The sequence below is a fragment of the Vicugna pacos genome, chromosome 11 (genome assembly GCF_048564905.1).
Source record: "Vicugna pacos chromosome 11, VicPac4, whole genome shotgun sequence".
Lineage (NCBI taxonomy): Eukaryota > Metazoa > Chordata > Mammalia > Artiodactyla > Camelidae > Vicugna > Vicugna pacos.
Window position 1 is genome coordinate 11,475,201 of NC_132997.1, and position 21,285 is coordinate 11,496,485.

A 21,285-nucleotide genomic window follows, 5' to 3' on the forward strand; every position below is an offset into this window, starting at 1 on the left:
GCTGTTTCCATGTTTTGGCTATTGTAAATAGTGCTGCTATGAACATTGGAGTGCAGGTGTCATCCTGAAGTAGATTTCCTTCTGGATTCAAGCCCAAGAGTGGGATTCCTGGGCCATATGGTAAGTCTATTCCTAGTCTTTTGAGGAATCTCCACACTGTTTTCCACAGTGGCTGCACCAAACTGCATTCCCACCAGCAGTGCAGGAGGGTTCCCCTTTCTCCACAGCCTCTCCAGCATTTGTCATTTTTGGATTTTTGAATGACGGCCATTCTGACTGGTGTGAGGTGATACCTCACTGTAGTTTTGATTTGCATTTCTCTGATGATTAGTGATATTGAACATTTTTTCATGTGCTTTTTGATCATTTGAATGTCTTCCTTGGAGAATTGCTTGTTTAGGTCTTCTGCCCATTTTTGGATTGGGTTGTTTATTTTCCTCTTATTGAGTCATATGAGCTGCCTATAAATTTTGGAGATCAAGCCTTTGTCGGTTTCTCTTGCAAAAATTTTCTCCCATTCCATAGGTTTTCTTCTTGTTTTATTTCTGGTTTCCTTTGCTCTGCAGAAGCTTGTAAGTTTCATTAGGTCCCATTTGTTTATTCTTGCTTTTATTTCTTCTAGGAGAAAATTTTTGCAATGTATGTCAGATAATGTTTTGCCTATGTTTTCCTCTAGGAGGTTCTTGCCCTTCTTATTTCACAGAATGGCACTATTATTTAGACACTGCCAAAGCCAGAAAGCTGGCCGGCATCTTTGACCTCTTCCTGCCCTTCCATCACACCTGTGGCCAATCCGTCCACCTGCTGAAATGTTTTCTTCTCTCTCCTCCTGGCAGGGCCTCAGCAGGACTTCACATGAACCTGCCAGTAGTCCTCCCTGACACTATCTTGTCTCTTTCTAGATCACTTTGCATGTCTCCTCTACCTTGGAGGCACACAGAGTCCTTTGTGATGTGCACCTGTGATCTCTCCACCTGGTTGCCTCATCTGCCTCCCACACCCTGTGCTCGCTTGTAGACTATTTGCAGTTCCTGGAAGGGACCTGGCTTTGTTTGGCCTCCCTCCTTTGCATGCACAACTCCCCAGGGAGAAATGGCCTTAACATTATACGTTCACCTGATCACTTCTAGGGCATCTCAGATCTCACAACTGTGGTTCCCTCCTCTGGGAGAGCCTTGGCTACAGTTCCGGCTCTCTGCCCCGAGCACCCTCTGCTGACTGTTATCCAAGCCCTCTTTACACGCCTTCTCAGCCATCACTTCATGATGAGTCCTGTGCACCTAGGAGCTCCCGGAAGCAGGGACTGTGTCTTTTTCCTCTTTATTCTCAGAGCATTGTAGAGACTCAGGTATAACGGTGGAGGGCACAGTGGTTATTCTGCAATTTCTCTAGAGTTGGAGCCTAGGGGTAACAGTCTGTTGGGAAGAAGGGCTTAGGGGATTTACCCTGAAGCCACATTTTCAATTAACATTTCATGTTGTTTTTGTCTACTATTTAAACTTACGAGTCTTAAAACACAATGACGATTTCTAAAAATTACTTTACCGATGATTGAGAAAAATGGCAGTTTTCCATACTTAAGAATATTATTTTAAGTTTGTGTGACTGGGGTGGTGGAAAATAGAAATGCAAGGGCTACTAAAGCATTCTCATCCCCTTCCCCACCCTCAGGTCCTTTGGACAGAAGAGACAGAGGGATGTGAGGAGAAGGCTTGGAGGGTGCACCGTGCAGTGCTTTTAAATTGTGACAGTTACTTGTGCTTTTTTTTACTTTTTTTAATGGAGGTAATGGGGCTTGAACCCAGGACCTTGTACATGCTTAGCACGTGCTCTATCACTGAGTTATACCCACCCTTCCCCCCGATATTTGTGTTTTTAGAGGGCATAATGTGCTGGTAGCAGGTACTTTAGCGTCAGACACAGTCACCTGCCTCTGACCATCACGTTAATACCTTTCCCTTGAGCTAGAGAGCTAGTCTGTTTCCAAAAGTTAAATAAATTATCTACATATTCTTTTTTCTTAAAAAAGGTATTAACTCATTTTTTTCTTTAGTATCGCCTATAAATAAAATGTGATTTTATTAACCATTTACCAAAGTGTTAAGTGTAATAAATATTAAGTACAGATTTCTGAAGCATCAGTCATCACTGAAGATCCACATTCTGCTGTTCTGTCTCTCTGTTAGTCACCTTACTTTTGGAGTTCTGGAAGCGGCGCCAGGCAGAACTTGAGTACAAATGGGACACGGTTGAGCAGGAAGAACAAGTCCGGCCAGAATAGGAGGCGCGGTGTCCCCATGTGGATATAGATGAGATTACCCAGGAAAAGCGGGCGCTGTTTAGATGCACTTGAGTCTGTTTACTTCTGGACTTGTCAGCCTTGGCTGCATGTTGGAATCACCAGGGGACCTTAAAAAATGTTGGTGCCTGGATTCCATCACTGCAAACTCTGATGGTACTTAGTGGCCTCCGGTGCATTCTGGCATAGGGAAGTTTTTAAAGCTCCTCTGGTTATTCTAATGTGCAGCCAAGTTGAAGAAGCACTGCCTGGAATGGTGGACACAGAAGAGAAATGAGGTCCTTCCTTCATATTAACTGTAAAAAGGGGGAAAAGAAAAAGACTGGTAAAACTGTATATGAAAAGAGGCATTGATTTGTATCCTTTCATAACACCAATAAAAAATGCAAAATATAAATTAGCTGCAATGACATAGATGTAGAAGGAAAGACAAATTGGTTTTTATAGTTGACTCCCATTTTTTTACATGCGCCTTCATTATTGAGGCCTCCTTTTCATCGTAGACTAGGTGCCCCTTTGTCTTGAACTAAGTCCCGGTCACTGCTCCCCCTTCCTATTGGGATGTGCACAAAGAAGCATGGCTCTCATCCTAAAGTCAGAGAAAGGGTAGAGGAAGCAGGGAAACATATGTTGAGGTGCCATCAGTGTTTGAGCAGTGTTTGACCTAGTCATTTTACATAATTGGAAATGTAAATTTATTGCTGCCACTCCTGCTGCAAAATTAAAAAAGTAAAACTGTATATCTTTGTATCAACATTCCAGAGCTATGAAAAGATGATTTTTGAGTCATTTGTATTATTGCTTCTTTCCATCAGCTGAGATAATTTAGAGCTGATGGTGCTTGCAGTCAGCAGCAGCAGGAGAGTAGGTTGTGAGCATGAATAACTCTTGGGGAAAAAATGCTTTTACTAGGAGTATCTGAAAATGTCTCCAAATATAGATTTAATAAATTGAATCACAGATCTACAGAATGTTGGCACTGAAAAGATATGGAGGGAGCAAGTCAAACTCCTCTTTTTATAAATGGAAAAAAATGAGGTTCAGCTACCAATAGAAAGTGACATTTGTCTTTTACAATGTAATAAGCTTCTAATAATCCCCATTATGAATAGTTCCCATTGTTTACAACTGAAGATGGGTGTAAAAGCATATGTTGGTGAAAGACTGTACATTCAGAGATGAAAGCTGAATCTTAGACAAAATTAGATGTTCATAATGCTTTTGAGTCCTGAAAAACAAAAACTTATCATATTGACAGCATACAAAAAATACTGAAGAAAAGTTTTTTGGTCATTTAAACTGCCAAGTTTAAATTTAAATTTGCAAGCTAATAAGTTTAAATTTTCATTGGAACATGCTTGTTGAAAAATTGAAGATGAAGACTCATTTAACTTTATCGTTCTTCCTTATTTAAAAAATTGCCTTATTATTTTTTTTTTAGTTTCTTATTTGAAGTATTTTACTTTACTTGTGAAAGCATGCTCCATTGTTTAGAGAGGCCAGCGTTGTGGTAGTGAGATCTTGGGAATGAAGTTGCCTAAATTCATATTTGAACACAGCAGCTTGCTTCCTGCGTGATCTTGGACAACTTAACTTCTCTGTGCCATAGTTTCCTATAAAATATGAATAAGAGTGTTGCTTCTTCATGACAGTGGTAAGGACGGGTCGAAGTAATGTATAGAATCTACTTGGAAGGCTTCCTGGCACAGAGGAAGGGCCATGTACTTAGTTACAGCTATTATTATACTATATCTGGTTTTATAATCCAGTTAAATCTTGATTCTTACTGATTTCATCTCTTAAAAAATTCTAAATATAAACTCTAAAATGGAAACTCTTCAACTTCATATTTGTAGCTAATTAACACATAAAGCTCAACCAAGAAACACACAGTGGACACCAGTTAGCTGCAGACACCTGTGATACTTTCTGTCCTGCACAGACTCTAAGCTGTCACTACCTTCACTTCTGAAATCAAAGGCAAGCTAAGGAATAGAGCTTTAAATCTTGGCCTCGTCAGGTGCTCAGACCATGGCAGGGAAACAGTTTACTGTTCACATGTGCATTTTCAAAAACTAGTATTTAAACGAACACTGTACATATTTTGTTGTGTGTTTGACATCATTAACAGGAAAGAAAAGGAACAAAAAACAGGAAAAAACCCATGCATTCACAAACAAGGAGGCTATGTCTTAAAATTTTTTTTTATATTATTTTTAGGATTTAGTGACCAGTTAGGAGAAATATCATTTCATTGTTGTAATCCCTTGATTGACTAAACTTGTTTTTTTAATTAGGAAGAAGAGCGTGTTCCCTTTACCACCTGGGGATAGTGTATACATATAACCCTTTGTGCAAGTGCTCTTTTGCTGGGTAAGAACCTGCCACAGACTTTTAAAATCTAATGTGAAATGCTGAGAAAACTGAAAGTCAAGCTGGGAACTATGTAGTCTCATAGAGAAAACTTTTTCCAGAGAACATCTGAGCCAACGCAGGGCACCGCTCTGGAGGTTCCACAGTCTCTTCTGCTCACAGTGCTTTCCCAATTCTTTTCACCTCATTTGTTCAAATCAGATCAGTGGTTTAGGATTCTCCAGGGTCTGATTAAGAGACCAGATGGAGGCATTAAGATTTCTAAAATTTTCCAAGTGTAACAACCAAGGTAAAATGTCTAAGAATAGCCTAACAAAAGGATAGTAGGAACTATCAAAAAATAAAAGTAAAAACTACTGAAAGATATAAAAGGTGCTTTAATCACACGATTCTAGATTAAAAGACCATATCTCCAAAATATCAGAAGTTATAAAATTGATTTGGGTTTATTGTGAATAAAATCATATTAGTAATATAATAATTAATAAGATAATGAGAGTTTTACTAGTTCAAGAATAGCCAGATTAGAAAATAGGGCAGGAAGTCCAGATATGGGCTCTGATATCAATAATAATTTAATATAAGAGATGGAAGGCATTACAAATCAGGGAGATAAATAAAGGTTATTCAGTGAATGGAACACTTGTTAGCTACTTGGGGGGAAAAGAAAAGATTGAAATCATACAGTGAACCATATATTGTGATAAATTCCAGAAACATTTAAAAAGTAACACAATTAGAAAAAAAACTAGAAATAAATATGGATGAGTATACAACCTCTAGATGAACAGTAAGTTTCAGAGGAAAGTATACAAAGATTTCCATGCATCAGAGCATCCTAATTTTAAACAAAACACCAGAGAATGTTATTTGTTTACAAATCCAACAAGGGGCTAATTCCTTCAATACATAGAGAGTTCAGAACACTTCAAAGGTAATATCAAAATATCTCAGAAGCGTAGAAGGCAGAGAAGATGAACACACATTCACAAAAGAAAAAATTGATGGCACACTTCAATGGTAATTCACTCAGTGCACATCAAAATGAAATAGTTTTCCACTTCTCAAGTGACACAGCTCTGTTTATGGGGATGAAATGCCAGTGATCACCAATCCCATGCCTAGGTTACTGGATAATTTTTGTGAAGTATGGTTGATTTACAATGCTGTGTTAATTTCTGGTGTACTTCTCAAGCCTTCTTAGAAAGCAGTCTGGCAGTTGATATCGAGTCAAAAATATTCATATGTTTTAATCCACTAATTCAGCTTTGAAAAACTTTTAATCAGGAATTATTTCAAAATGGCAGGGAAAAGTCAGTATGGTTGCAAGTCACAGACATACTTTTATATGTGTATATATATATATATAAAATCTCAGCCAAAATATTCTTCCAACTCTTCACAAAGTAGAATAGTATGCAGTCATGAAAAAGTGTGTCCATGAAAATATTTTATGACATGTCAAAGTGTTATGCTTATGATAGATTGGAGAATTAAATTAATATATAAAATGATTTGTAATATACAAACAATGCACCGTTCTGAAGGAATTATGTCTATAGGTCGAAGCATTATTCTTATATTATTTTTTATTCATTTTCAGAGTTGGAGTCTTTTGATTGTAGGTGACAAAATCAATCTCCAATGTGTTTAAACGACAACCAAAAAATGAGGATCCATGGGATTTATTGGTTCCTGTAAATGAAAACCTCAGGTCTGAGGTCTGGCTTCAGTCAAGGAGAGATACCCTAGCCCAGATGATGTCAAGGGCTGCTTTTGTCCTGTCTTCATTCTGTGTCCAAAGATGTCTCAGCATGATGCTTCTAGGCACGCAGCATCCCAGATCATCCATCCAAACCAAGACAGGTCTCTTTTGGCAGCTTCCTCTCTTGATAGAGGAAGCTTATGATTCACATGGGCATCAGCATGTATCTCCTCACATAATAGTGGCTCTTCCTGAGTTATTTGTCAATTCTCCAATCATGTGCGAGGCCAATAGAATGAGGGGTATTATTTGTCTTAAACCAACTGAGATCTACTTCTGGTGCTTCAGAAAGAGTGTGTCAATCGAGGTTAAATCACAGGACTAAAAACAAAAGGGAGGTTATTTATCCTAAAGCCAGTTCTGGGTCCTCTTCTAAGACTGGGGACAGATCCAGGACAGCAGTTCTGTCCACTACTGAGCACTTTCAAATTTTCTTTAATGAGCAAATGTTAAATTTATGATCAGAAAAGATGATAAGTAAGAAGAAACTTGACGAAGGGGAATGGAAAGCTTTCCTGTTTCTTAAGAAATAGTGAACCCATTAAGTGCTTGGAAGAAAAATGGAAATGTGTCAAGTTTGTAAAAGTTCTGAAATGAATTAGAATTGATTTTACAGACCATGTAGGAGACAGTGATATACAGTTAGTGTGTCTTTGGGCTGTTTGAGTATTTCAGTACTTTCACTTAATAGCTGCTTCATTTGGGGCAAATTGCAACATCTCCACGTGGCTCTATTTCCACATCTGTAAAAGAGATATAATATTACCTTCCCCACAGGGCGATTGTGAGGATTTTTAAAAATAGATGTGTGCTGAAGCAATAGTAAGCATTTAAGCATTCTTAAATATTATGTTTACTTAATACATAATTAAAAAATTATTATGCAAGCTTTTAAAAAATGCTTACTATTTAAATGACCTATATGTGCTGTACAAGAGAGGAAGGCTTAATATACCTTCTATAATACATTTTTCTCAGCCTTAACTAATTTTCACATTTAATCACACACACACCAAAAAGTTATTCCTTTCACAAGCATGAAGACTTAACTGTGAAGAAAAGGACGATGAAAGAGAGTAGAGGAGAAAATAAAATGCTTTCTCTACAAACTGATGGCTTAAAAACTAAGAAAAACACCTTTTTAAGACTTTGGTCACCGTATTCATAGCTTATACTTAGGTAGAGTTTTTCACATGCCTGCGGTTAATGTTCCAATTGTTTTCACAATTAGTAAATAATTGACTCATCACAATAGTCCTGTAAATTGCTATTCTTATCCCCCCATTATATGGGTGAGGAGATTGAAGCCCCTAGAGGTTAAGAAGTTTGCACAAGGCCGGACAGCTAGCATCGGAGCTGGGATCCAGATGCAGGAGTGTGGCTCCAGGAGGGGCTTTTAAACACTCCCACTGCTCTCCCCTGCAGGTGCAAGCCAGCCGCCCGCTGTTACTGTAAATAACATGATGTGGTTCACTTAGTCCTGAAATTCACATTCTTTGTAGCTTTCTCTCTGGGGCAGCCAGCAGGAGCAGCCAGGGACACTGAGTACATGCTTCTGGACTATGACCAAGAACGTAGATGGAAGGAAAACTGTTTAAAAATGGGATCTTTAATGTGCATTCTTCAGTGGCCAGAAAAAAACCTGCCTAGTGAGGAACTGAAACCCTATTAGCCACGTGCAAATTATGCTTCAGACACCCCCGCTGCCCTTGGGTCCACACAGTCAGAACTACAGTGGATCAGGGACATGAAACTTGTGCAAATGCAGGGAGTAGGAATACCTGCCATTTTAAGATCTCAAGGAGTATGAAAAGCATGTGAAGCTTTCATCAGCAGAGACCTGCTGTCACTTCCACTCTTTCCCTCAGGGCATGTCCACAGCTTCACTGGTTCTATTCAGAATGAAGACGACAGCTAGCACCTGCTGACCCCTGAATCAGTGATAGGTTCTCCCTTGAAAGGAAGCATATCCCCTTCATGGGTTACAACTAGTTCATAACCAAAGTAATTCTACAGATGTAGAAGGGATACTTTCATTGGTTCTGCTATCACAGACTTCCCTCCAAAAGAACATGCCACCAGTTACCCCATTTTCACCCATTAAAATATACTTAACAGGCTTCCTTCTTTAGTGCAGTTTTAGGTTTACAGAGAAATTCACAGAAAGTGGAGTTCCCATATATTCCCTATGCCCTGCACACAGCTGCTCCTGCTGCCAGCGTGTCACATTAGTGGATGCACTCATTCTTTTTGACATCTTCCATCCCTCCTCCACTAAAATTTAACATGCCTGATATTCACGTCTCTTATGGCATTTACGTGCGATTTATATCACTTCTCACGTTTATGTGAAGTTTACAACACATGCATGTTTTCTGTTTAAGCTGGGTTGGGGGCAAGTTTTCTGTGTAAAAATACGATCATTTGTGAGTCTCATGCTGCTGGGTTTTTGGGTTGTCAGGTCCTGTTGACCATTGCTTCAGTTATTTGGATAATTGTCTACGGACTTTCAGTGTTCATTGCATTTTCTGCAAAACTTCCCAAGAACCTGAATGGAACAGACCCAATCCAAAAGTACCTGACTGTGCAGGTGGGCCATGCCCATCACTGCTTCCCTCATCAGTTTTATCATCATGGTGACCCTGAACGCCATATATGAGAAAGTGGCAATCATGATGACTGACTCTGGTAAGCTCCTCCAGCAGCTGAGATAATTTCTACACCAGTTTTAGAACCAGGTCAAAAGAGAGACTATCTTTTAGGCACTTCAATTGCAGTACATTATAGTCTTTAGTTAACTTCAAGTGCAAACCTATTTTCTCTAGCCTATATGAGAAGTGAATTAGCTCCATTTTTGCATTAATAAAAGGGACAAAGGAAGCTTTAGAATGTCCAAGCTCTGGGTAAATATGTCAGTGCTTAATAATAATTTCAATTACATTAGATAATGTACCCTACTGTTGAAAGTAAATAGTCTCTGTATTGCAAATAAGTGGAAGAGGGTCGTGGCTCCAGTGGCAGATTTGCTTGTGCGTTACGGAGAGGATAAGTAATTACACTGTTATGTGTCTTCCCCCCATGCTTTTCCTGTTAGTGTAGCTCCATTCTCATCAGCTGTGGCTTCTATAATAAATGTTTCTTCTCTCTGGCTTGTATCCCACCCAGCGGCTTAGCAGCCTAAGTTAAGTGCTTCCCACACATTGCATGTGGCTGGGTGATTCTCCCAGTGGTCTGCTCAGTGGTCATATTCTGAAAATACTAAGACCAATTCAAATTCTGAACTAGGAGGATGACCCGTTTTATGTTCCCCAAATGCTTCTAGCAAGTTGCCCCGTGTTTTGTTTGTCTTCTTCAATAGTCCTACCTTACTGCCGTTCAGGGAGACAAGAGAATATTATTTAGCAGGATGTTTAGAAGTAGCTTTCTTTCAAATAACACCTGACAGAGGACAGTTCTTGCCCATTGGATACTGTTGTGCTTATAAATTTTAAGGAACGGGTGATTTTTTTTTTTGCCTTGTGGGATATTGCGTTCTTAGTGGGAGAAACTCTTACAACAATGTGTACAGTTGGACTTAACATAGTGGATATGTTAAGAAATTCAAAACAGCTGATATGAAAACAGTGTGAATTGTGTGTGTATATAAATATATATATAATATATAATATATAATTGTGTGTGTATATAAATATATATATTTATATACATATTTATTGTGTTAACTCATGTGTCCGTGGCTTTGATTAGGGTCTCAAAGCCGTTCACAGTTTTACAGACTTACCTTTTCTTTATTCTAGCTGCAGAGCTCCGAAGGACCAGACTGACTATGAGAACAACCCAGCCATGAAGGTGTTCTTGTTCCATTTTGTCAACTACTACTCCTCGTGTTTCTACATCACATTCTTTAAGGGCAGATTTGTGACTTATCCGTGAGATCTGGTGTATTGCCTGTAACAATACAGAAATGAAGAGGTGTGAATACAGCTTTGTGTTCTGACAGTCTAACCTGTTTCAGGTTTTCTCTTAGTTGCCCAATGAGGAGTGTCTTTACTCTCTGTTCCTTAGATTTTTTTTAGGCATAAAATAATGACTTTATTTCATGTTAGAGCTATCTAAAATTTAGATGAGATTTTCTTTCTAATATTCCAGTGTGACCCAAGTGGCTGTCTCCTTGAACTGATGACACAGCTGACAATAATCATGGGAGGACAGTCCATCTGGAATAACATAAAAGAAGTGTTACTTCCGTGAGTACTCAGTCATGTGATCTTGGGGTGAGAATGGCTCACCCACCCACGTCATTTTCCTGCGTGCCCATCTCTAGAACAGGGGAGACTCTCTGCTTATTAAAGCTCTCCAGATAAGATGATCCAGCCAACATTATAAACGTACCTGCTGTTTAATAATTATGTTTAAATACCTTCCTTTTTATGTTTAACATAAATCCTCAAGTGCTATAGTCTCTGCTTATTAGCACATCACTGGGGACTGACTGATCAGAGCCCATTGAGAGATGGCCCTTTTTGGGGCCATGAACTAAGTTTTCCTACAACTTCCTGCAAATTTCTCCTCCTTTTATATATGCATTTAAAAATCCATAACAGGAATTTGTTGAGTGCCTAGTATGTGCTAGTCACTGTATTAAATGTTGTACAAATATGTATGTGTGCGTGTGTGTGTGTGTACAATTTAATCACCCAAAGAATCCTTATTCTTATCTTCCTTTTGTAAATGAAGATCCTGTGGCTTAAAGAGGGTAACTGATTTGCCCAAGCTCTCATTGCCAATAAGAGACCACTGTGGGACTCAGATGTAAGACCCTATCTCTCTGAATCCAGGTTCTTCTAAGAACAGAGACTCTCTTAGGGTCCGAAGGCACAGGGTTACATAATGTTTTAAGAGACACTTGTCTAAAATAATTACAACAGAGGTTTTGACTTACTGTTCTCTTCCTAAAAATGAGAAAAGCAGATGTTAGCAAAGGTCACACTGTCCTTTTGATTTTCACATAAGCACAATCCCACATCAAAGTGGACTGTCCAGTGTTATCTGCAATTTCTGAACATTTCAAGAAGCTTACTGTATTCGCTTTCTGTTGCTGTTGTAACTAGTATCCCCAAACATCATGGTAGTAGGAAGAAAGAAGAAAAAGTCTCCACTAAACAACACAAATTTAACCTTGTAGGGTTCTTGAACACAGAAGCCTGCTGAAGTCAAAGTGTTGGCACGGCTGTTTCTGAAGGCCTCAGGGGAACCTGTATCTTTGACTTTTCTGTCTTCCAGAGGCCACCTGCGTCTCTTGGCCTGTGACCTCTTTTCTCTATCTCAAGGTCAGCATGGTTGTGTGCCTCTGACTCTGATCCTGTGGTCAGATCTCCTGTCCTCTCTCCCCTCTTCTGCCTCCTTCTTCCTCCTTTAACGACCCTGGTGATTACACTGGGCCCACATCTATAATCCAGCTGGTCTCTCTTAGAGTTGACTGGTTAGCAACCTTAACCACATCTGCAACCATAGGCCCCTTTGCCAGGGAATCTGACCTCTTCCTATGTTCTGGGGATAAGGACATAGACATAATGGCGGGGAACATTTTTCTGCCTACCACACTAACTTTTTTAAGATAATTTCTGGCTTTGAGTTTCTGTTTTCATGAAACTGTTGATCTCTCTTCTGTCTTGCCTTCCACACCAGCATTCTGCTCCTGGCCAACCTAACTGCAGAGCTCGCCCCTCTCTGTGGTGTCCCCCAAAACCACTTACACAAGCAGGTCTTATTGTTGTTTGTAGCATGGGGGAGAAACTCAAACAACTTGAATTTTGAAATAAAAAACCTCCATCATTTTAAAATCTTCCATGCCACTATAAAAAAATTAATTTTTTTAACTTGGTTTTTTAATTTTTAAACTATTTTAAACTTTGTAACTTTTTTTAAACTTTACTTTTTTTCTTATCATCCTTCATTGTAGGCTCCAGAAACCTGGTATTCTGCCCACCACATCCAAGTTTCTTTTCATTGTTTCTCCTCCCTTCCCTAACCTTCCTTCTCTCTCCCTTATTACCAAGTTTCTGTCCATTCTCTTTATAGGGCAGTTAAATTATTTTTTCTTTGTTTCTTTCTTTCTGTTTTTGCCGAGTGAACATCTTTGGGTGTCAGTGTGTCCTTCCAAGTTTCTTCACATGGGCTCCATCTTTCAGCTTCAGTATGGATTACTGGGGTCTGTCTCGAAACAAAGGCATTTCCCTTGTCCCCCAGCTCACCACGCCCCTCAAAAAAAAGATTCTGATCTTCACTGTGAAATGAAACTTTTTTTTCCCTACTGTGCAGTAGACAACCCGTAACCTGAGCTCACAGTCAGATATTTCCAGAGGAGTAAAAGTAGGTCATGTGCAAATAATACTACTTTTCTCTGTGAAAAGTACTAGATCAGATAGAGGAAATACTTAACTCAGATTACTCAAAAGAATTTCCTGAAGGAAATAAGTAAATTATTTAATATTAAATTTTGTTGAATCTGGTAATCCGTGAGCTATTTTTACCAATCAAGAAGGATATATTTCCAAAACAGCTACTTAGCAGTTTATGTGAAATGAAACTTGCTCACATGAACTAGTTTAAAATAAAGGATGCATTATAGTATCTGTGGTCTGTTTATACCTTTGCTTAAGTAAGCACATTGTTCTAGGTTCCAGTGAGCTGAACTTTGCCTCCATGTATTTCTACTATGGGCTAAAATATTTAGAGAATATATTTTGAATTATGTTTCCCTTTTTTGAAAACCAGGAATTCTGAATTGTAGCCAAGTTTGAGGGTGGCTTGTTTTTTCCTCACTGCCTCTTCTCTTTGTATAAGTGCAGTTTCCTTCTTAATTTTTCATATAAAATCCTAACATACCAAAGATCTATCAATTACTGTTGCTGCACCAAAACTATACCCATCCTCAAAAATACATAGGAAGGGAAAAGAAAACTTATCAAAATTAGCGACAATTTTCATGCTATTTAAATATGTCTAAAGGAACATAATGAAATGAATTTCACTCTATCTCACCTGCCTCCATCCCCCCAATCCCATGTAGGGTTCTTGAGTAGGATTCTGGGAGCAAATAAAGAAGGACAGTGATGCCGTGATCCAGGCTCCCTCTGGGGTCTCCCCAGCACTTGGATCGGCACCTGGTATAACGTAGGTCTCAGTCCGAGCCAGCTGAGTGAGTGACTGACTCACAGGCATCGAATGCGTAACATCAGTGAATTAACAGCATTCTTTGTAGGACTCAGAGGATAAGCTGAGTGCCCTGTGGCCTTCCCAGCCTCACATACCATTTGGATGTTGGGGTCATTTCTGGGAATGTTATTCTGTACTGGACAAAAGGCTAGTACAATTCCAGGGTTAAGCAACTTTCCTAGGGAAATTTTATGATAAAATATTAAGAAAAATAGTTAAATGCCCAAAATGACATAGCATTGTCTTTTGGTGTTTAGATAATGTATGGCTGTAATTTTCTTACTTTATATGTTTTCTACATTTTCCACTGTGTGTATGTACTACTATATAATAAGAAAATCAAATGATTAAAAGAGAAAATCTCTCTTCTCCAGATATGATTTGGTTAGAGGATGAGTCAGATACATATAATAAGAGAATCTTAAATACATGTGTCCATAATTCACTCTTTAAGTTCAGGAACAGGAAACTCAGGAATGAAATAGATTAAGAGAATCAAAAATACTTGTATTCAAGATTAGCAAGTAGGAGTGTCCTCAACAGAAATGGTGATAATCTATAATTCAGGGATTAAATGTGATAATAAAGGTACAAAGACAACATGAAGTAGAAAATGCCACGTGGCAAGCACAGAGTAAAGGGCAATTTACTATGATTATGCCAATATGTGTGGTCAATTCCCAAGCAAATGATTGTGTAACCCCCGCTAGAGGGAGAAAGCTTCCAGCCTTGGCTGGAGAGGGGGGAGGATCCAGTGTCTGTATTTTTTAAAATGTCTAAAGGTGCTTCTCATGTGCAAATTGATATCCCTGCATGAGAACCATAACCCAACAGAAAACCCAAAAGACTGAGGACAATGATGGGTGGATGACAGCCCAAGCTTTTCTGCCACTGATGAGTGGTTCCACTCAGGAAGACTGAGCAAGAGGCTCAGAGTCTTAGCTAAGGACAAGCAAGTCGGGACTTCTAATATGACCTAATTCCACCGACGTGGGAGGGCAGTTCAGCACAAGAAGGGAGCGCCAGGTGAGTTAACATGGAAGTTTCATTCTGGATCCAAACCGTGATGGATTTGGGTCCCGGAGGGTAAAAGCCCTTCTTCGCTGGGGCATGGACCGGATTCCACAAGTGGCTGACACAGGAAGTATGAGGCAGAGAAAAATTCCCCCAGGAGAATCCCGAGTCTGGTTGCCAGGGAGGGTGATGGATGAGCGCGGTCCCAGCACCACCCGCACCGCAGGGCTCCGAGTGGCTGTGGAGCTGCGCGCCCCCGGCCGGACTTCAGACCTGCCTGCAGCGCTCTGGGCTGCGGCCTGGGGAGCGGCTTCAGCAGCAGGCTGGCCCCGTCATTCTCGTAGGTGCTGCAGTGACCCCCACCCCTGTGGCCACGGTGATCCCAAGCCAAGGATCTAAGTGACTTCAACCCTATTTACAGGTGACCACAGCCGGTTAGCCTGTGCTGCTCAAAAGGAAGACCCCACATGGGGTTTTGCTGTGTCAGGGGGTTGCTAATACCTGGCCTGCTTTGAATCGTTTCATCATGATAGCATCCTGGATGGTGGAAGTTTCATCTCTCAACTTTATTTCAACATTTTTTGTTGAAGGTATAATTGGATTACAATACTGTGTTAATTTTTGGTGTACAGCATAGTGATTCATATATATATGTTCATATATATATATATTCCTTGTTATATACTTTTCCACTATAGGCTATTAAAAGTTATTGAGTGTAGTTCCCTGTGCTATACAGTAGGATTTTGTTGTTTGAAACAAAAATTACTAAACAAAGTAACAAAGTAAGCAGACTAAACCTAGCCATATATATGACACAGTTGAGTTTATCTCAGGATTTAAATGTGGTTTTGATCTCCAGGATTGCTTTATCAAATTATCATATGTAAAGTGCCTGTGGAACACTTCTCAGAAAAATGTTTTAAAATCATAAGATTTAGAGAATAAAGAAGGAAGATAATTATACTGAAAAGCAGATATCAAAATAAAGAAATGGGCATTTGTGACACAGTAATATCTGAAATATTGGAAGAACATGTTGAATAAGAGGATCCAGTGGTGGGTCTACTAACCGCAACATTCTGCCATAGCAGTGAGTGTAAGTCACCTTCTGAGATCTGCAACAATTGCATTTTGAATGTAAATAAAGTTAAATAACAAATAAGCCATGAAGTGCGGATTCAGATTCAGGGGTATCTCGAGTCCATATCCCCAGCACTTCCCAGAGCTCCCTGCTCTTCCCCTAATGTCATTGAAAGAAGTGGGGAAAGTTTGTGAAGCGAAGGGCATGTTCCATTGCAAAGAAATCTCGTAGCAAACCTGGGAGCATGGCCAGTGAAAGGTTAATGCTGAGATTAGAGGCCGTGGGAAACCAAGCAGAGGCAGCTCTTTACAAGTCACATCATATGCTCTGTGTGTGTCTACGTGTGTATGCATACAGACGTGTGGGCATGTATGATGTATACACCTGCCTTTCATGTGAAGCCGCCTCACTGTCCAAATTTGAAATCCATCCAAACGTGCAGTGCAGTCAGTCGAAGCTCAGCCAGACGCTATGTTGTCTGTTGTTGCTCTGTCTCTTCTGCTGAACTCCACGAGTAAACCACGTGCCAGCTGTTGCTTTCAGGGACAAGAGCTCTGTAGGTCACAGGTCCATGCCTTGTTTCACTGCCAAATCTGATTTCCTTTAGGACAAATTGCCATTTGAAAAAGGGGGAAGCATTCAGTTGACCCACAAGCCTCTGAGTGAGGAAAAAAATATCCTTAGAGATAGCTCTATGGGACAGCATCCAGAAGGGGGCAGAGCACTGGGCTGCGAGTCGAGGCTGTGTTTCTTTCAAGCTCTGCACTGAATTTGAGGTGGCGTGTCACTTCTTTGGCCCTTGATTTGTTCAGCTTAAATTAGGGTTTTAGACCTGTTCTATCCAACGTTAGAGTATCACTTTTTTGCTCGGTGACCCTCCATGGCTCCGCAATTCCTTCAAAGGGAAAGATGCCCACATCCTCACGGCAGCCTCTAAGGCTCCACCCCCAAAACCACCACTTATTTCCTATTCACTGTGGCCCACACCAGTCTCCATGCTGTCTGTCCTGCGTGAGGGTCCTCCAGGCCTGTGATCACTGTTCCCTCTGCCCCTCCGCTGCCCACTCCTTTGCTTCTGTCTTTGCCTTATTCAAAGGTCACTGCCCCATCCCCACTCCTCCCAAGCACACATTCCTCACCCTCCTTTATTTTCCTCCACAGCACTTATCACCAGCTCAAAGTCCCTGTATTACTTTCTTTTACTTATTTTCTCTGACGATTTTCAGACTGGAAAGGCCATGGTGGATAATAGCAGAGAAATGGGGGTAAAAATGTCAAAAGAGGGAAGGCATCTTCTAAAATCTAAAATGCCCACCTGAAAAGGAGGTAGGAGATAAAGTAGTAGTAGTCGTTACAATTTTGGTAAACCTAAGGTGCGTAGTCAGGACTAGTTTTCACAATATTTGAGGGTAGGGAGGCAGCAATAAAAAGAAATTTATCCTGAAAACAAGAAATTAAATTCTTGGGAAGATGATGTGTTCAGCTTGAGATGTCAGTAATACTTTTATGACCTTGGTCTGATAATATCCTGCCTTATAATTTGATCTGTTTGACAGCTGGGTCATGAATCTAATGGTGCCACAGTTTCGGGAGCAGAACAGACCACTCCACGATGGGAACGGGACAACCATCTGTATCCCATGGACAAACAGGGGTTATTTTATGAATACCCTGAAATGAGTAAGTCATCAGTGGAGATTTCTGTGCTGTCGGTTATACTAGAATATGCTTTGGGTCTCAGGAGCATCGGTTACCGTGCCAAACAATGACCTAGCATACCGAAACGGAGCCCACTTTTCTCCATTAGGTGCAATTATGCAGTCAGGCTTTCAAATAGGGTGCCTGTGTGTATCTTTGTCAATATTTATGTTGTACAAAGCTGAAGATTGACTGCCAAAGAATGAAATGGAATACTCATTCAGGTACATCTCCACCATTGATTCTCAGATCCTTCTGGTCATGTCGTCTAAGGATGAACTCAGAACCATTACTAGATGTGACTCAGCTCGGGCTGTAGCCCGTGTGGCACAGCTGTTGGCTGATATCCTTCTAAACAGAGTCATGTGAGCCAGCCAGCCTGTGCAGAAAGCCCGCAAAAGCATCCTGCCTCATTGCAGCAAGGTTCACAGGGTCACCCCTTCCACATCTCACACCTGTCTTTGATATTGTTCCTATTTCTTCTGGCCGATGTTTTCTGCCTGATTCCTTGAGTGACCTCATGGCACATCACTGGCTTGATTTCAGGATGAATTTGCTGATCTGGAGTATCGGTAGAACACAGACCCCTCCTTCTCCAATATCTTCGTCCATTTCTGTACATTTGCTTGGGCTCTGTTTCTCTTTGGTTGAACTTGGTTTTGAGCTCTCAGTTGCCTTTAAATTGTTGCATCTCAAAATAGATTTCCATAGGAAACTTTATCTTTACTATTATGCATGGCGCACTTTTATCTACTAGAAGGCTGATGATGTGCACGTTTTATATCTGAGCCCTTTCAGCTCATCATTGCCTTGAAGTAGTTGTTTTTTTTTTTTTTTTAGCTTAGGAGACAGGAAAGGATTTTTGTCAATAGGCTTTGCATTTAAGCATGCAGGTTCATGCCTGCAAAGTCACCCCTTTGTGCTTCCTGTTTATAAGTCTACAGATAGAGGGAGTTTTCTTTTTCCTAATTTACATTCTATATATAAAATAACTGCTTTTAAAAATATACATTATACATAGAAATGCATCTGGTTCCCTCGGTGAATGAAAGGTCATCTTGTGGCATCTTCAGTCAGCTATGCTTTGTGGCCTGGTGTCTGATTTGAGTTTCATCTTTGCTTTTGTTGTGTTTAGTGACCAGGTTCCATTAAGGGTGCAGCTGCTGTCCCTGGTGTAGAAATTATGTTCGTTTATTCTTCTTATTTTCAAAAGGACTTTAAGCCAATGACCTGTTATTCCAAAATGAGTCATAATTGTAAATATGTGTTATTGGGGCTATTATCAGCATTAGTAATAACAACAACATTTTGGGGGCAGCATATCATTTGGTATTTTAATACACACAAAAAAAAGCCTTGGAAAAAAGTTATTGTTCTAATTAAGTCAAATAAAGGTCATGAAAGGAAAAATTGTACACTTTTGGGAGAAATTGATAGGACTTTTAGAACTTTATAGTCTCATTAAAATACCAATTAAATAATTCAGCCTAACTCTACCCTACATAACAGGATGGAATAACAGCTATTCTAGAGAGATTGTTCAGATTAATTCGTTTTCCTATTATCTAAATAATCCCTGATGAATTAGAAAATTCAATCCATTTCTGAGAGTAGGCAGCCTGTTATTCTGTATTCAACGCTGGAGTGAAACTTATTTTTGTGTTCTTTTCATTCACGGGAGATAGAATTTCCAAGTGTTTTTTGAATTCTTTTTGTTCCTCTAAAATAAAGTGCCTTTGGTGGTGATCTCCTGACCTCAGTTTCCTCCTCCCAGTTTTTCCCATGATCATTAATGACACCCCACCTGCCTTTTTAGTTATGCCTCTTAGCTGCTGAAGGGGAACAGCTTCTGACAGATGACCCTGGAGCCCTCCACCCGTGCCTCGTTTGGCCTCGAAACCAGCCACCAACACTAGTCTCCTTCGCCTGAAGTAACTTTCTCTGCTTTTCTGCCTGGAAGGACTCTTGCCAAGCCTTGGCAGGAACCCCTCCACTTTTTAGAGATTTTCTGCTCTCCTTTCTAGGCATGAATTGCACTTGATTCCTGTCTTGATGGTGCGTGATCGTGTCCGTGTCCATTGTGCTCCCCGGATGGACTGATCCTGTCGGAGGCAGTAGTCAGGCTTTTCATATTCCCGTCCATGTCTGGTGCACCACAGCCTGGACCCAGGTTCTCATACATGTTTAAGTGACTTGAGCTTGGAGTTTCAACACACTCACATACAACTGTTAGATGAGGTGGCGGTAAAATTGTCCCCAAGGCCCCCACAAGGTTCTATATGGCATATGCTTTTTTCTGAGAGAAATTTCTCTTTTTTTGTTTTCATGAATTCCCCACTGTCCTTTGAGATTATTACAGTAACCCTGAGTTGTTAACCACAATATCTCTCCCCCCACCAGCCAATGATCCTGCTGCCTGAGAACTCAGACATGGGACATAAGAGAAATAATCTATCAGTCTTAAAATCTGGAAGCCATAAGATACCGTTTTGTACTTAGAGCACCCACAGCACAAACACCAGTCTCTCAAGAATTTGACACTGCCTTCCCAGAGGGCAGGTGCCATAAGTGAAATGCTGTGAGGGATGAAGTGAGAGCTCTTCATTTCTGGTACTGCCTTTTCAACCCTTGATGTCTTAATTTGATCTTCCCTTCATATATTATGTTCTCCATTTAATTTACTGCATTTAATATCAGTTGTACTTCAACATCTCCTTGCACCTGCCCCCTCCATTCCCTCTCTCTCCAGTGCTCTCCCACCCACGCCTCTCCTGCGCTCTCCAGGACCAGGCCTGTCTCCCCCACGCCCTCACCTCTGTTCTGTCTGCCCAACACCTGCATTGACATTTCCTTAACTCCGCAGAATGAACTTTCCAAAATGGCAGCTGAGTAACTGGGGGGGATGGTAGACCTCTCATCCCTTTACTGATTCATTCATTTATCCAACCAACAAACATTGAGCACAGCTATGCCAAACACTGTATCAGCTGCTGGGGGACCAAGACAGGTAAGACTTGGTGTCTGCACTCCCCAGGCCAGGCAAGGCATGGCGAGTAGTTGATGGATTGCTAAGCAGGGGAAAACAAATTGGACTTCTTAGAGCTGGAAATATTTGAACTGAATCTTGAAAGGTGAAAGGAAGTTAGCTCTCTATTTTGTGGTAGAGGGAGTGGACACTACATGCAGAGAGGTAGAGACATATAAGAGTACACGGCATGAAGCGGCTTGGCCAGACTGAAGAACAACAAGTAGGCCTAGAACAAAGGATACGTAGGTGGGAATATCAGGTGAACAAGGCCTCTGTCATGATGGGCCTTGTGTGCTTAGACTTCAATATATCCTTAAGGAAGCAGGGATATATTGGGATATTTGTAAGTAAGAGAATTGCATAACGTTTATGTTGAAGAATATCTGGTTATTCTGGCAGCAGAATGGAAGATACTATTTTTGGGGGGAGGCCCATATTTTGGGGGGAAAGGATATTTCGGGGACCAGCCCAGGTAACCCAGACAACAAGTGGCACACGCCTGCAGTGAGGCCCTGGGCAGAAGGAGGGAGACATGGGCGGCAGAAGTGGTGACTGCTGCAGTGGGGACAGCAGGGCCAGGGCGGCCGGCCGCAGAGCTGCTCAGGTGACTTTCCAGTGACCCATCCGGGGAGCGGATCTGCAGGGGGAGTGTAAGGGGAGGAGCTGGTTTCGAGGAGATATTTCTGTGTGTGGCATTTTCAGTGCGAAGTGTCTATGGGATATCTAAGGGGTGATGTCCATTGTTAAGCTGGATTCACCAGTCAGGAGCTCAAAGGAGCTGTGGGTGAGGCCGTGGGGGCAATTCA

At 40.7% G+C, this 21,285-nt stretch overlaps 1 long non-coding RNA gene across 1 annotated transcript in view; it reads left to right on the forward strand.

Annotated features, from left to right (window-relative positions):
* The window catches only part of LOC140699637 (uncharacterized), a 28,585-nt gene extending 26,304 nt beyond the window's left edge, over positions 1 to 2,281 (forward strand). The window contains exon 4 of the long non-coding RNA XR_012077876.1: positions 2,187 to 2,281. This is a non-coding gene — a long non-coding RNA (uncharacterized lncRNA). The remainder of the gene's footprint in view (positions 1 to 2,186) is intronic.
* The last annotated feature ends 19,004 nt before the right edge of the window (positions 2,282 to 21,285 follow it).